The sequence below is a fragment of the Silene latifolia genome, chromosome X, assembly GCF_048544455.1.
Source record: "Silene latifolia isolate original U9 population chromosome X, ASM4854445v1, whole genome shotgun sequence".
Lineage (NCBI taxonomy): Eukaryota > Viridiplantae > Streptophyta > Magnoliopsida > Caryophyllales > Caryophyllaceae > Silene > Silene latifolia.
The window spans coordinates 31,753,932-31,754,796 of record NC_133537.1 but is presented as its reverse complement, the minus strand read 5'-3'; the positions used below and the strand labels follow the sequence as shown (position 1 = coordinate 31,754,796).

The window sequence follows — 865 nt, the reverse complement described above, 5'->3', positions numbered from 1 at the left end:
GAAGCAATTTGGGGGAAGTCCTTTGGAGGATTCCAATTTGCATGTGCAAAATTTCTGCGATTATTGCTCTATGATCCGTCAAACGGGCGTCACTCAAGCCCAAATAAGGGAAATAATTTTCCCTTTTTCTTTGAAGGACAAGGCCAAGCTTTGGATCAATAGCCTTGACCACACCGCCATGGGAATCACCAATTGGGAGACATTGGCTCTTACTTTCTATCAAAAGTTTTTTCCACCAGAGAAAACCCAAACTTTGAGGAGCTAAATCACCGAATTCCGTCAACAAGCTCTTGAGAGCTTATATGAAGCTTGGGAGAGGTACAAAGAGCTACAAAGGCAATGCCCACGTCATGGGATAGATGATTGGTTTCTAGCTATAACATTCTACAATGGATGTTGTGACGAGTCCCGAAGGATTCTTGATTCCGCCTAAAATGGGCGGTTTGATCAAATTGACACCGATATTGCTCATGCCACGATCGAATCTATGGCGGTCCATGATGCACAATATGTCAATTCCCGAAGTGTGCCACTCAAAGGTAAAGAAGAATCCTCCGACAACTCCGTCTTGCTAGCTCAATTTGCCTTACTCCAACAACGTTTGACGGAAAAAGATGCTAGAGATTCCCTACAATAACTCAATGCCGTGTCTTCAACAAGTCAAATCATTGTTTGTGATGGTTGCGGAGGTGCGGGTCATTACACAGCTCATTGCCAAGCTCTTATTGAAGAGGTAAATGCTTTTCAAGCTTTAAGACAAACTTCTTATCCACCGGGTACATTTTTAAATACATATAATCCAAATACAAGATTTCACCCGAATATGTCTTATAGAAGCAACAATGTGCTTAATCCTCAACCTCAA

At 42.1% G+C, this 865-nt stretch overlaps 1 non-coding gene across 1 annotated transcript; it reads right to left on the bottom strand.

Moving 5' to 3' along the window:
• Positions 1–250: 250 nt before the first annotated feature.
• Positions 251–357, bottom strand: LOC141624888 (small nucleolar RNA R71). The gene has a single exon (XR_012534692.1). It is a non-coding gene; the product is annotated as a small nucleolar RNA R71 (small nucleolar RNA).
• Positions 358–865: the final 508 nt, after the last annotated feature.